General features: G+C 38.8%; 1 long non-coding RNA gene across 1 annotated transcript; it reads left to right on the forward strand.

The window, feature by feature from the left end:
- Nucleotides 1–6,772: 6,772 nt before the first annotated feature.
- LOC108500192 lies at nt 6,773–15,291 on the forward strand. Its single transcript, XR_001875779.1, has 3 exons — nt 6,773–6,985; nt 14,935–14,992; nt 15,225–15,291. It is a non-coding gene; the product is annotated as an uncharacterized LOC108500192 (long non-coding RNA).
- Nucleotides 15,292–15,771: the final 480 nt, after the last annotated feature.

Below are 15,771 nucleotides of genomic sequence, written 5' to 3' on the forward strand. Positions count from 1 at the left end.
GATGGTGCTGCTCCACTCATGTCTGTGAATCAGCAATTAAGTGATCATAAAAAATACAGAAAATAAGTTATTTTTAAGTTGCCTCTTAAATTACTCCAATTTGTGTCAGCAAGGACATCTAAAATAGAGGTTTGAAAACATGACAGCAACAGTATTACAGCAACCATGCAGTGTGCATTCCAAAGAAATGACAAAGCCTTGCTGAAGTATTTGAAACCACAAAAATACCCTGGGAAAGGAGAAGGGTTCACTGGGCAGAGCAACAAGCAATATGAAGGAATCCAGAAAAGCAACCAATTGATCTCTATTAACTCCATCCCTCCCCCCCATATATTTACTCCAAAGCAGCAGATAACACTAATCAGACAAAGAGGTATTGATAAGCAGAGGTTGATGACAGACAAGGGAAAATAGTTTATTAGACACATATAGAGATAAAAGGGAGTTACCATTCTAAGTGTAAAGTAATAATGTGGTATGTGTGTGTGCATGTGTGTGTTAGTATGAATACATGTGCAGACATATGTGTGTATTTGGCCAATGGTTGAAAGCAGTAAGAAAGAAATCTATTGTTGCCTTTTTAATACTAAATTTGTAAAAAATAAAATAAATTCAATCATGGCTGTACGTAAGTACTTGCATTGTTAATTCAGTATCTAAAAAACACACTATCCATAAAAATATAACTCTTTCCCTGTCAATACTGTTGAGAATTAATTGATATTTATGGAAGAACAGAGTCTTAGATGATCATAGGAAAATCATGTAATTTATACCCAGTCAATGAGAAGACAAGGAGAGGAAAACTCAAGGTATCTAGCACTGGTGAAAGTTTGTTTTATTTTTGTGAAGTTGTTGAGAACCATACAGGGTGCCTGCCACGCATTAACCTGTTTGAATGAAGATTCACAGCAGGTTGCTTCAGTATATTGGTGTCCTCTGCAAATCATCTGGACAGCTGGGACCATGAAATTTACCCAGATCCAAAAAAAGTTGACCCTCACCAAACCTCAGTGCCCTCTAAGGCCATATGTGCAGGCCACTTCACATTTTGCACTTGTTTTGCTACTGTGGAATGACAAAAATGCTCTTGTCAAGTGGACATGAAATTTTCAGGTCCTTCCACACAGAAAACATGTCAGCAAAACTTGTCAGATGGTTTTTAAATACAGCATTATAGACACATTTTCCCTTTGTTTTTAGTGCCATCTTCTACACTTTGAAATAAATAAAGAAAGAATAGACAAAAGCCTGTTTGAGCTTTGTCTTTCCGAACCAAGTATAATCCCATCAGTTTGGTTCATCATTTGTAGTAAACTATTCACTAATCTAAGACAGGTGCCCCTGGGTGTTAACATTTAGTCTTCTAGTAGAAAAGTGGGTGCAAAGTTAAACCACATGTTCTACTTAAATATAAGTGAGGTGTGATTAGGCAAGGTCTTTAAAACATGCGCTCAGACACACACACACACATGCACACGCACGCACAGTTTGCAAGGAAGAGATGCTGACACTTATAAGCTGTATTGTGCAGTTATGGTCTGGACTTAACTGTTTGCCAGGTGGATCACTCTGTAGAAATCTGAAGGGCAAAAGGTTATGTAGAGCTCATTACTGTGGACAGCTTTTAAAACAAAAGCGATAATATGGACATTCCTAGGATGATGTGTTTCATTAATATTTGCCCACTGCTAGACTGTGTGAAGAGCTTTGCTCATAGGAAATATTATAGTTTATTACAGTGTTATCTGTACAAAAAGTAGATAAAGATGCCAATTTAAAAATACGTGTTAAACTATTTTAATTTTTATGAGCAACCTCTAATCACCTGAATTTTATTTTTTATTTATAGAAGGAAAAATCTACAAAAAGTCCACCAACTGTCTTACAATTGCTTTAAATGTCATTTCAGATTGAAATAAATGCTTAAAATCTGGAGTGAAGACTGTAGTAATCCAGTGATTCCAGAACTGTACTCACTGTATACTCCCTTACTTTTGTACAAAATTATTGTCAAAGACTTCCAGCTCTGAATTCTGCTTTATTTTCTCAAGGGGATCAAAGCTGTTATTGCCTGGGTGAGTTACAGAGCAGTTGAGACTCCTGGTCTACATCTCACAGCACAACAACATCCAGGAACCTGCTTCCAAAATACAAAAGGGATAGAGAACACTTCTTGGGTTTGAATTAATTATTGAATATGATCTGACATTATTTGAGGACGCAAAGCACAGGAAACATAATCAATTATTTCTGTAAGAATGTATTTGAGGCTCAAGTTGCAAATGTTTTGAAAGAACGTAGGAAAGCAGATTTTTTAAAAAAATTGAAACCAGTTATTGCAGTACTGCTGGTAGCTTTAAAGTCTGAACCATCATAGATCTAAATGTCTTCAAATGTTGGCAAAAGAGCAATGGAAAATTAATGATGCAGTATTTCAACAGAGATGTTCACATCATCCGTTATTTGAGGATCACAGCATTCCAGAGAAATGAATAGCTTATCCCCATTTTACAGACAGCCAGACAGGGAATTTCCGTGGCTCACCTACAACCGCTCAGCCTCATGGTGACACTGCTGTGGGTAGAGCCTCTTAATATCTGCTTTCATGTCTACCTATACGAATTCAAGACACACAAGAAACTATTATGCCATATTGGAGGCTTTCAAGTGCTGAATTATTTACATCTGTGCTTGAAGCCTTGTTTCAGAATAAAGCTACTAAAATGGTAATGTTCTCTCACTCCACAAAATTTTATACTAAAGCTATACTCTGTAAGTGTAAAGAGAAACTTATTTGTGAACTCAAGTACCTCTACTGTCTTACTACAAAACAAGAGAGAGTTTGATCTGGGAAAGGAGATGATTTTTACTAGTAGTGAATAAGAATATCCTTTAAACTAAGACTTTAAGAAAGGAAGATTTCAATGATATTATACCAGATGCAGCGTGCCAGTAATATGCTTCTGGAAAGCTTTACAGATGATGTAGAAGTAAAATAAAATTGTTAAATCAAAATTCTGAAATGAGAATTGACTAAAACTGATCTTTTTCGAATTCATTTTTGCTGGAAATTGAAAACATATTTGCTTTTGCTCCAAATCTGAGAAACACCTACCGTAAAGTTGAGCCATCTTATGAAATTCAAATGTAGTCATCATTATTGATCCATCCTCACTAAGTACACCTAAGACCTTGGAGCACAGGCACACCTCTGCCTGCCAAAAGAAATATTTCTTTCTCCCTAAATGAGGAGACTGCAGCGCTCTGTAGTTCAGACTATTGTCACCTCCTTCCACTACACTGAAATGGAGCAGGAGTGGACCACAGGGCTCTGTAATAGAGAGGAATTAATTCCAAGGGTGTAAATGAAGCCTACACAAGACCTATGAAATATGAATCTATTACAGATGGGTGGGGTTTTTTCCAGTACAGTTTCGGATTTTCACCCCTCTCCTCCTCCTATCACATGTTGCTTGTTTTAGTGGTTGGCAGGAGGGAGGGGGAAAGGAACTAACAACATGTGTGCCTATCATCACCCTGACCACTGCACTTGTACATCTAACTCGCTCCCCTTTGCTTTGTCTACTTTTTGTCTTTATCCTGCTTGATCCTGTGAACACTTATGTGTGTGTAAGTTCTGCCTGCGTTGACTTCAGCTGGGCTACTCATGAGAGGAAAGTTGCAGGCACGATGCTCACAACACAGAACCCTTTCACTGTTTCCTTAAGGGAGATTTCCCCTGCAAACAGTTTGGTGCAAAATGATCAGAGGCAGGAGCAATCTTCTATCCCCATCATAAACCCCAGCAAACCAACAGCTCTTCCTTCTAGCACATTAGCACGAGAGATATCTCTCCTAGAACACAGGCTTTTTGGAGACAGGGTAGAAGGAAAGCAGGAGAAAATATAGGAAAGAGTAAAGATGGAAGATAGATTCTCCTTCTTGCAGCTTTTGGGTTTTCTATTGCCAAAAAGTAGGGTGGGGGAAGAGCTAAAGTGATTCCCTAAAAGGCTGGGGCCCCTCCTGCGGATCAGGCTGCCAGCTGTGCACAGGATGCTCACATCAAATCTTCTCTCTCCTACCTTGGCCCCAGGAGTTAAGTGAGCTCCAAGACTTTCTGTAAACAAAATGCATCTTATCATAACTGTGCAACACCACACAACATGAGACAACACGAGAAATGTTAAAATGAAAGTAATTATCTATTTCACTGAGGCTAAACTGATGTAGTCCTCTCTTACATTCTAATTTAGTAAAAACCATCTGCTGGTACAGCCTGTACTAAGGTGCCCATACTAAACAGGCTAAGGATCAGTAATGGGCAGGTCCTCTAAAAGTGATTGTAAATGTGCAATTAACATGTTCTGGGGATGTATTCACTGGGGCTGAAGAAGCCTTTTCTTAAGCAATACTATTAATTGTCAAGATTACTAAAAACTTTCCAACTTGTCTCATTTCCAATAATATGGTTGTTTACCTAGGTATTTAATACTTAAAAAAAAAAGTGAAAAGAAATGTGAGAAGAAATGACTGCTGGAAAAACAAAAGCTGCCAAAAGTTTTTAGTTTTCAATCTTTGTCAAAAAAAATCTGACTACTGGTTCAGATGACCATTACCAAAGTCATAGTTCCCTGCCCTGATGTTTCTTTATTCTAACAGTCTACAAATATTATCAAGGTAGACACCAAAACCTGCCAGAAGAGGATCTGGGAGAGCTTTCCTGGTATGTTCATTAGGAAAGGTGTAACTGGCAAAATATCTGGTTCATGACAGAGAACATAAGAATGCTCGTTCTGTATGGGGCTGATCAGGCTTACTTGAATGACACACATTTCAGTAAATCCCATACAAACTGTATGCACAGGAACAAAAGGCCTGGATCACTCTGACAGAAAATCTCAAAGGATGCAACGACACTGAAAAAGTCTTCTAAGAAATGGAAAATAGTTCATTGAACATAAGCTGTAAGAGCAAACACATAGCTAAGATGTCAACATGTTTATTGGATAGAGAGACGGAGGGTGAGAAGATGTGGAGTTGGAATTACTCCACAGGACAATCATCTGAGGACCTACTTCCACTGGAAACAATGAGGAAATTGTGGATGTCTACCTTCACAAGCTCCAAGAGTTTTATTGCTCAAACCCTCAGGAACTGAATTAAGTGCAGAGTGAACACACAGGACCATGGAGAATTTAGAAGAGAAGCAGAGGACTTGTCATCTCAGCTGTTCTTGAAATTAGACCACAAATGTTTTATTACCTGAGAGACTGAAATCCAAGTGTAACACACACAGCTGTCTTAGGTGTGTACAAGCTCAGACAGAGAAACAAAACTGACTGAAGGATTTGACCAGTGAGGGCCAACATTTATACCTGCTGGTTAGCAAACTGCTGGCAGGTGTCACAAAGAAGCATGAGTTTATCTTTAAAGGAAAAAAAAAATAGACTGATGGAGGCTGTCAGAATGTTTTCAAGGAACCCTTCTTAATGGGCTGAACTAGTCCAGTATTTTGACTTCCACAGCCCACAGCAAAACCACAGGTTTCTGATGCAATAGCTGTTACATAAAGTCCCTATTCCTATAGCACTATAAATGCAAATGATTGTGAAAGGATACTCAGCGAGGTTCAGTAATAATTCAAATCACAAATCCTTTTGCCATGCAACTCATATAATATGATATTTTTTATGGAAGCCCTTCTCCCCCTCCAGAAGGCATTAAATTGTTATTCATATTTCAGATTAAAAAATTCAGGAAGAGCATTAAGACAGACAGTGATAGTAAGATAGATTCAAGGTGTGTGTATATGCCTCATGCCTACTATAGCAAGTGCTCTGGTTCTAGAAATATAAAAAGGAAGTCAACTGAACAGCATGAAAATGGATGTAAACATGGAATTAAAGAAATCAATCTCCAAAGGTACAATAGCATTTTTAAGGGAAGGGTGTGTAATTTGAACAAACACAGCTGAAGGCAAGAATTACCACCATATGCATAATCACATAAATCAAGATAAATAAGATTGGTAGAATTGCACATGATGCTTGTTCGCTCTGAAGAACAGTGAAGTAGATAAACAAGGATATCTCAGGGTTAGCAGGAATTGCTATGCTGAGTGGCAGCAGTGGTAGGCTGCTAGTGCTTTCTAAATGCATTACTAAAGAAAGTGATCATGGTACAAGAATCAGAGCTACAGAAACTCTGGCTACGGAGCTCCACTGATAGCCATCAACATGCAGGTGCAAGGGGAGACATGTCATTCTTAAACAGCTCATTCATTTTAAGTCTCAGTTCATTTGCTACTGAAAATATGAAAGCAGTACACTGGAGAGAAAAAAATCTGTTAATATGTGCATCCCAGCTCTCCGACAAGCAGTCATCTTTTAAAAGCTTTTTCAAGTAGTTGCAAAGGTGGTGAAGTTCTGGTTTGGATCCTTCACCAGCACAAAGTAATGTAGTTTGATTTTTTTTTAACGTGCTGGCTAATTTATTCCTAAAAAATGTATGTTTTTTTATGCAGCTCTTGATCCTGAATTTGACCTGATGAACCCAGAAGCATTAGAAAAACCCAGAGTGAGACAAGTCATTAATATTCAAATGCAGAGTCCGGCATATTCAGAAAGAAGCTGACATATTCAGAAATGATGCTCTGCCACTTAGGAGGAACTGAGACTCTCAGATAAAGAGTGCCGGGGCTCTGAGCTGTCATTGTGATGCAATAGGAGCAGGTCTGCAGAGAGGAACAGTTGGTTGTCAGAGAACACCAGGTGACTGCGAGGTCTGGCTTTGTACCATTCCTGTGAGCTGAATGTCCAGCATTCATGCTACAGCCTTTCCTCTGGGCTGTGACTGTGACTGTGCAACTAGTGTTTGGAGTGTGCTTGGCCTCCCGAACTGCCTCCTCCAGATGAGCTCCCATCAACAGAACTCCAGTTTGTGTTCTCTGAACTGCTCTGTGCTATGACCTAAAACACAGCAGGTGAGGGCAACCAGATTTACTTCTGATGCACCCCCTGGACCAGAGCTATACACTTGTAGGGATATGCAGATACACATTCCTCAAGTCAGGAGGCTTTAGGGGAAATGAATGAAGTTCAAACAACCCCAGTCCTGTGAAAACTGAAGAGAGGATCAGTCCTGTGAGCATACAGAACCTCAAAGCAAAAAACAAGCTTTGCAAGGTTTTTTTTGAAGTTCCAGATTAATTTCTTTCACTCAGAATTTATGGATAATGGACAATTGGAAAGATCGAGACCATCTAGATAGGAACATTATAATAATGTCTCTTCCATGTGGCTAATGAGAAAAGACATAAAAAAAGATGTGTAAAGCATGAGAGTTAAGGGCAAAACACTGTTGACATTGATAAATCTGAACTGATTTGGCTTTGGTTAGGTCTCCTCCAGCTGTCACAGAACAGCTGCTCTTCAACATGACTATATTTTCTGCTTTTTTGCAAGTGTAATACCATTAGCTCAAAAATTCTTTTATTACTCTAGAAAAACACAGGTTTCACACTCATTTACTAAATCACTGGGACTTTTTAGAGCTACAGTTGACTCTTCAGAAGGAACTGCCTACAGCATTATTAAATGCTCTCTTGCACCCTGATGTCCTTGATAGGAATCGAGATACTGCTCCTGTGAAGCTAAACCAAGAAACTTCACTTTTGCCACCTCCAGCATTTTTCAGAGCTCACCTGCTTCAGGCAATAATGCAAGAGCCTCCTTGCAGCTCTGGGCTGAGATTGGAGAATGTCGGGGTTTGTACAGCAGAGCTCCCTCTGTGTCTCGCTTCCCCTACAATTGTCAGAAATAAAGAGAAAAAAGGAAAGAAAAGACACAGGAGTGCAGAGATAAGAGGCAGAGCTCAGCTTTTCTTTGATCTCCTTCTCTGTTGCAGGCAGAGGAGATCAAAGAAAAGAGGCATAACAGAAAGCACGTGAGACGGGCATGCCTGTAAGAGGCTGTCACTTGGAGTGCCTTGGCCCTGCGCTTTGGGAGTTTGAATGCCTGGTGAACACCATGTCTTCTTGAGCAAGAGCTACAGCAGCCTGGACAGAGGGCAGGGGACTTATTTTTGCTCAGGGAGAACAGACAGTTGCAGCAGCCTTTCCTCTGCCTGCAGCCAACCTTCCAGCTCACAGGCGGACACCAAGAGTGAGCACGACCTCTGCTGCACAACTGCGTTGGAATTAGTCTCAATTTACTAATGAGACTAATGAGCGTAATTCAGTCCAGGCCCACACTTGGAAGGCCTTTCTGGAATAGAAATATCCTTCCATTATACTGGAAAGGCAACTTGTAGCAACAAAACTCCACTGTTGATGCTATAACTTTTCTCATCTTGCCAAACAAAGTAGGATGGAAATGGCAATGGGATATTTTTGCCAGTTTACCTGCACTGACATTGAGAGCTTTTGCTTATGCCAGTCACAGATCACACCTCATTCTACCCTTGAACGACACAATTATGCCAGAAAAGTCTGCTGTGCAGGCTTAAGAGGGAAAATGTGGTTCCATTTTATCACATTGGAGTTTTCTCATTAAACTTATTTGGACTGGGATTAGGCTATTAGAGAAAATTTAACCCCAAATGATTGGAAGGGAGAGAAAACCAAATTAAAATATTCTCATATGTTACAAAGGAAACAGCCCCCAAAGAAATTGTAGAAAATATAAAAATGTATAGATTTATAACAGGGAAAGAGGTAAAATGGTAGAAGAACTCAATAAGCTATCCTAGTCAAAAAAGCACAGTCTGAAACAAAAAAATAAGGGAAAACAAACAAAAAAGACTTTAAAAATATTTGAAGTACTTTCTGTACTCAAATAATGCTTCTTTTATTGTGAGGACCTGCACTATTCATACTTAATAATCCACAAGTTAGAGTCAATAGGCTTGTTTTCATGTAGTACAACTTAGATTTTTACAAGAGGCTATTACTACATATAAATAAGATTAAAGGTGATAATGATGTCATTGTACCTGAGTTAAGTATATATGTGGGGTTATATTGAATGTATAAGTAATTAGCATGGTCTTTTTTTGCATTCTTGGCTCTTAAGTGTACAATTTCAGAATCCTTGGTTATTTAGCAATTTTTGCTACCAATTGAATTAGCTTGCTTAAGCTCCTTTTTTTCTCAAATTTTGTTGTGTCTTTAATTTTATACATTTTTAACGATGCTGAGTGCTCTTTAAGACTGATCATACACCGTTGATAGAAGGGGGATAAAAAAAAGTTAAGACAGTTCTGTAGACACAGATGTCAGCAGTCAGGATGGCTGATGGTCTGGGAGCAGTCAGGAGGCCCCAGGGGTTGGCTCTGCCCAGCATTAATCGCCATATATACTAGTGCCTTCTCCTTCCTCATCATATAGAGCTTTCACTCTCCTTCTTCCTTCTGCCTTTTTTTCCCATGTATCTGTGTTTTCTTTTGATAACTTTTCCTTCCTTCACTCTTCAGCCTTTCTTTTTTCTAACCTATTTTTATCTCACAGCTTCTCATGGTTTCTCCAATTGCTCTATCTCCTCACACTATAGTAACCCTCGATAAGCTTCAGTTTTTCTTCCAGCCTTCCCAAATTTGGGATTTGGACTATTTATAATTCAACAATCCTGTGCTCTTAACTATGTGTGGAATTATTCATTAAACCCTCCCATCAATTCTCAAATTATTTCATTAGCATTCTTCAGTTACTCAGCTTAGACTGGACCAGAATGACAGATTTACCCTCAAAGGTAGGAAAGGAAGGACCTCGTTGCACATTCACACTCTTACCCTTCTGTAACAGAAGTACATTTTACTCCTGCCTTTTATTTTTATCCTATCCTTCGCCTTTATGCCTGTTTTGTTATCATCACGTCAAGGCAACATAGATCCAATGTTCCTCCTCTCCCATCCAGCGTATCAGCACCCAACTAGACATCATCTTTAATTACCTCTGTCCAGAAAATGCAACACAAAAAGATACAACCTATGCCCAGTTTGCCGAATCGCTGAGCACTTGCAGATCAGGCTTGGTGCAGAGGTGGTGCAGAAGACTGGAGTGGAGCAATAATAAATGGCCAGTAGCAGGGTCAGGCACAGGATCCACCTCTCCTTGGTCCCACTGTCAAGGTCAAAGCACAATAGCTGCGAAATTCAATAATTTCATTCGCAGTCCAGCCTTATATTTGGCAATAATCCATTGTTTGGTAACTGGTGGATAGGGCCATGATCTTTTTCTGTGTTGCCAATGCTGGTTTCTTGCATTTGGCCACCAGATCTATTGCACATGTATGTTCAACTCCCAGGTATCATGTGCTGCTCTTGGACTTTAAGGTTTAATACTTTTGACAAATCAGTCCCATAATGTAACGAATTGGACATGCAGTTGAATCATCTTCTGGCTGGAAGTTAATCCGTACTACTATAGAAATGAAAAATACTGTTAACTGAGATAACATATTGGTCAAAAAGAATAAAAAAAACACCGAGCTGGAAAGAAATAAATCCTAGCAGTAGAAGCCTTGTGTATTATGGAGCTGTTTAGATACTGTGTTGATTTTTCAAAGAGTATAAACTAGCAGCCCTTTTGGCTTTGAAATGTTTTAAGTAGCTTTTTATATGACAGTACCATGAGATATTCATTTGTCTGCGGCAGGCTGAAGGAAGGAATGACTGGATCTCACAGACAGGAAGATATAAACAGACCTTGAAGAGGTCAGATGAATTCATGTTTCATAACAGCCTGAAGGGAGCTGTTGCAGAGAGGTTAAAGCTGGTTAAGCATTTTTCCCTATGGATCCAGAAACAGAAGTTTAAGCCTCACTGCAGACTCATGGCAAAGGTTTTGCTAATCAACCCAGATGTAAATGGCTATTTAGTATTTTAGGCCAAGTGGGCACAGGCAGGTGGACAGAGTGCTATATCACTGCTTGTGTGCTACCTTCAACTTACTAGTCTGATATAGGTTTGTGTTGACATTTGGCCCTTGAAGAGAGAAACCAGCTCTGAAGCATCCATGTTATTAACCAGTCCTCCATGGGATTGCTATGCTTGAGGTCTCAGCAACGTATAGGACATGCAATGCTTTTGAGTCTAATCGATATCTCTCATGGCTCAGAGTGTTCCCCTGGTGCATATTTTAATCATTCCAGTTTGGTGAGTGATGAAATAATACATTTTTTGTTGAATTTATTGCAGGTTGGAAGAGAAAGGACAGTCAACAGTCAGACTGCCAATACTCATAACAAATCAAATCCACATTTTGGCTTAACGTTTTAAAATATTTAGGAATACTAGTTTTCTGCCTCTTTACTCCATAAGAGGTTTCTAAAGAGCAAAAGAAAACTAAATTATCTTATAATGCCAGCAAGCAATTGTAACAAATCTTGTCTTGCATAAATACACATTCTGTTTTGCTTCCCAGGACTACTTCAGAGTTTTTCCAACATAGGGGTTTTATCCATGAAGCAGAAAATACAGACTATTTTGTGGTGGGAAACATGCTAAAAGCAAGCAGCTGTGGCAATTTGAGACTATTTTCAAACTCAGTCATCTTGCTGCTGTATGTGCAGTTCAACACATTTGACAATTTGAAGAGCCTCACTCAACTGACTGTGCAATTTGTTTCCTTCACAGCAGCAGTGTGATGTACTGGAAACCACCTACTGCAAAGTATCCAACACAAAGTGACACCAAAGGCTCAGGCTGGAAGAAGAAATTAATTCCCTCTCATGCAATACCTCCCAAAAGTCATAGGTTGTCTAACCAAGCCTACTAATTATTACCACCACTTGATTTTTTGCTTTGATATTGCATATGCAGCTCAAACTACTGCCAAGTTCAGTAGCCGCACAGTGGCTGATAAACTTGTAAATGTGTGCACCAAATCTGGGAGAAAAATTAGGTAGTTTCATTGATACTTTCCCTGCATCTGCAGTCCTTATGTTTGTGTAAAAACTGGACTCCAGGCTAAAAGACGAGCATGAAAGGAAATAATTATAAATTATCTGCATAAAATCTGCAACAAATTACCTATAAAACTATAACTATCTAAACAGGATGACATTTTCTTTATAGGTTCATGACTTCCTTTCTTTAAAGTTAGCTAAGAAGAGAGTAAAGTAATTACAGTTCTCTTTTGATTGATTAAACATGACATATATGCTAATATGAAAGTAACTTCTGTCCTTTGTTACCCAAGCTTCTGGTTTAAAGCAATTTTGAAGATAACAGATATAATCTCACCAGTGCTGCCATTTCTAACGTATATGCCAAGAATGTAATTCCTCTGCCTTTTTTCTCCAACAGAGAAAGCATATTTTATCCTTCATGTTTTAAATTTTGGATACAGAAGTCAGATGATATTACAGCCATAAATCCTCTGTTTCTTTGCCATTATATATCAGGAAAGGTCTGTGCCACCAGTAGAATAAATAGTTCTGCCTTTTCACAAAGGTTGTCCCACCAATTTGGGGGAGACTATTTGACTGAATAAGGTTGATGGGATATAGTCCAGTAGGAAAAAAAACACCACCTGCTAAATTTCACTTGAAAGTACTACACACTAAGGAACAGCATCCATCAGATTCACCTCTACTTAATTCTGGCTCCAGTATCAGAAGACTATCCTGAAAAACTGGGGCTTATGGGGCTCAACATCCATCAAGTTTTTCTGGTCCATAAAGTTTTTACCTAAAATTTAAGTTTTAGCCATCCTCTAATTCCTTACCTTGATGCCTTTATGCTGTTGTTTCACTTTAATGTCAGCATAACTCTTGTGTTTATAGTGTGGATGTGCACTCTCTTTGCCACCTGTCCTGTAAATGGCATGGATTCAATTCCCCAAATTCTCCGAGGCTCTCCTTACAGGATAGATCCTCAGGTCTCACATCATCTGCCTGTGTGCCTTATTTTCACCCTCTGGTTGCATCCTGCCCTTTCTGTAATTGTTGAAACCACAAGAGAGCTGTGGTCACACTAATGTGAACAAAAACAAACTTCAAACTCTCTGAACTTAGCAGAGACGTCCCAAAAATACATTCACCAAATAGATGTGGGTTTTTTTTTCCCCAACACTGCATCATATTACATACTTAAATTAAACCCAGTGGACAAAATTCCTCCCTGGATTAAGTTTAGTAATGTCTGTGGAGTCCAGTGAGAGAGAATTTGGACCAATAACTATTAGCATTTCCAGTTCCCTCCCTGAAGTAACGGTCTTTTACTGATATTAATATTCCCCTCCAGGAAGTTGGGAAGAATGCAATCCCAGCATTCAGTTTCCTTAAGTCTTCAAACAAACGCACCTCTCTGGCAAAGGTCTGACCCTATTCTACCCCACGCTCCCATTCCCCCCACCACAAGAATGCCTGACATTCAGGTTAATGCTGATGTTGCAGCAGGTGACCACTAACACAGAGGGAGAATGGATTCCTTAGTAATACTGGTTTTGGAGATGATGATCCTTAAGGAATAGTACAGCAAGATGTCAGAAATTATTTTATATCTTGGACCACATACAAGCAATAAAATAGGCAAAAATAGGGGAGGGCAGCAGGGCCTGGGGATGGGGAGGAAGGGAAGGAGAAAAGGGCTGCCTGCAGCAGCCTCCTGGATGTGGGGGGGGAGCAGGGGTTTTCCCATGGTAGGAACTCGACTTTGCTATCAGAAACTATAGTGTGCAAACACCTTCTTAGGTACTCCAGCAATTAAATATCTTTGATTTTTTTATGATATTTAGACATTTAAATGAACAGAGACTAGGCTTGAGCCCAGCCCTACATGAGATATTTCATACACACTCTCATGGAGGTATCAGAGCAGCTTGCAGTATTTTTGCCTAAAGGCAAGAACAGGATACATAGGGGATCTCTGTTTGGTTCCTTCCCTCTGTAGTTCTGTTTTCCTTGGCTAGCTCTACTAGCACTGCCATGGTTTTTTGCTTGGTGTGTTACACATGAGAGGTACAACAAAGATGCAGCCTAACTTCACTGCTTGGAGAATTGCAAACTATTGAAAAAGGCTTCCAAGGAATAAAAACCTGTGGTTTGAAGTAGAATGTTGTTACTAGAAAAGGAGAAAGTAGGTTCATAACAAGTTTTAGAAACAAAGATTAGGGTAATGAAAAAAAAAGTGTTTCAATCTCTGTATTTCCTATTATTTCCTAATGTATAAACACAAATGACTTGAAATACATTAGTATTACCCAAACTGCACTAGTCATAGGACACTGTCTTAGCACAATAGATTTACCAACAAAGGGGAAAGCTTTCATAAATAAGAAGAAAAAAATAAATTTATTTTTGTAGATTATCTACAGATCCCTTAGGATCTGTAACATTTGTAAACAGCACTATAGTAAAAGTGCCACAGAAATACAGAACTGGGTCCTTGACTTTTGTACAGTATTGTATCATCTCAATTCTCTCTTGGCACAGTGCTAATTTACACTAGTTAAAGATCCAGACCAGAGCAGTTTTCAGGAGGAGATGACTGATTCATGAAGTCTAAGTGACTGAATACAGAAGTAATTCATTAGCTCCATGCTATATATGAAAGCTTGACCAGAGATGACTACAAAGTACAGCATATGTAGGCTAAAAAAAAAAAAAGTAAAGGGCAGAATAAAATGTAGGAAAGCCCATTAGTAATTTGCCTTGAGTTTAATAATAGACCTGTAACTTAATTTATTTTGGCGTGACTTGAAGTAATGCTAGAGGAAAAAATGGAACAGCAACATTCCTGCACTGAGCATGCATCATGGTTTTCTAGAAGAAATGTATTTCATACCAAGTTTACTTTTCTTATATATTGTCCAGATAAACTGCCTCTGTCTAGTTGCTTTTTTTTCCACTTGTGCTCATCTCTGCTGCAGAAAACATAGCTGTTTTCTATGTTTCTATTTTGAGTTTAGCTGTAAGTCCTTTTCACCCTTAGTAACACGGAGCAAGTCCTGTTGGAAAGTAAAATCCATAAAAGCCATGATACGTCCCAGGTGAGTTTATGTTGATTCCAGTCTGGGGATATCTGAATGCTACAAGTCTCTGCTTCTCCTGTCTACATTTAAATTGATATTGGTGCATTAAATTCAAGGTCCTAATTGTCACATAATTACCTAAACCAATAGTACATTAAATGATCTCTCCTTGTTATAACTTCTCCAGGTTTCTGGAAATCTTTGATCAATTCATTAAACCTGTTGTTTAGCTCATCCCTTCTCTATCCAGGTCTGCATTGGTGAAAAATCACTTAACCCATTTTCAACTTGTTCATTAGGAGCACCCACAAAAGGAGTTCATAAGTAACCCCCTGTGCAGTGCTCACAGACCTTGTGTAGATGAGCTGCTAGGCTCTGATCTTTGGAATTATTTAATCTCTTTTTCTTTGGCCACTTCTGAATTGTCTCTTCAGAACATTGTCAAAGGTGTTTTAAATTATTGTTTCCTTTCTTTGTGAACAATGTGCCTGAAAAGCTCTAATAGATTAGGGAGGTATGTTTTTCTTTGGCAGGTAGACACTGTCTTTATTCTATTATGATTCTCATTTATTTATTTTTGTTTCACAATACCCATGATATTAAGAAAAGAAATTGGTGTTCAATTCCCAGGATTATCTGTAGCTCTCTTATTAAAGATAGTCACTGGTGATCAGGCACAGTAGTTCATTTTAATGAGCCTGAATTTTAGGGGTTTTAGCAGTTCAACATTTCATTCTTAAGTTCCTCTGGAAGTCCTGGAAATATACTCTCCTATTTTAATAACTAGTGGTTCTCTA

The sequence above is a fragment of the Lepidothrix coronata genome, unplaced genomic scaffold (genome assembly GCF_001604755.1).
Source record: "Lepidothrix coronata isolate B3197 unplaced genomic scaffold, Lepidothrix_coronata-1.0 Scaffold86, whole genome shotgun sequence".
Classification (NCBI taxonomy): domain Eukaryota; kingdom Metazoa; phylum Chordata; class Aves; order Passeriformes; family Pipridae; genus Lepidothrix; species Lepidothrix coronata.